Consider the following 587-nt stretch of genomic DNA (forward strand, 5'->3'; position numbering starts at 1 on the left):
TCCTTTCTTTCTTTCCTTTATTTATTTATTATCATTATCACTATTATTATTTTCCAGTTTGATCAGAGAGAGACAGAGAAAGAGAGAGAGGGAAAGTGAGAAAGCAACCTACCAGGTCCCAGACTTGAACTGCTGTCAGCCGTGTGGGAGTCCAGTGCCTTTAACTACCAGACCATCTGCTGGCCCCAGCCCAGTGTGATTTTCAAGCCACTAGGTCCAGGACTCAGACTGCAGTCAGCTTTGTGAGAGTCCAGTGCCTTAACCTCCATGCCACTAACTTGCCCTAAGGGTTATTCCTTTTAATTATACATGCTTACCCACACACATGCATGCACACACACACATGCACGTGAGCACACATGGATCTTGAAGAATATACCAGTAAAGGCAGTGGTTTCTGGGTGGGCAGGATAAACATATTTTTAAATATATTTTAACTTATTTGTATTTTCTGATTTTCAAAATGAATATCTCTTGTTTTTCTACTAACAAAAATAATAACTACTTGGGGGCAGAAGTGGTGTGGTGGTTAAGATGCTGGACTCCCACATTGTCATCCTTGGTTCAAGTCCTGGGCCCAGCAGCTT

Source organism: Tupaia chinensis, unplaced genomic scaffold (assembly GCF_000334495.1).
Source record: "Tupaia chinensis unplaced genomic scaffold, TupChi_1.0 Scaffold147351_1, whole genome shotgun sequence".
NCBI classification, from domain to species: domain Eukaryota; kingdom Metazoa; phylum Chordata; class Mammalia; order Scandentia; family Tupaiidae; genus Tupaia; species Tupaia belangeri.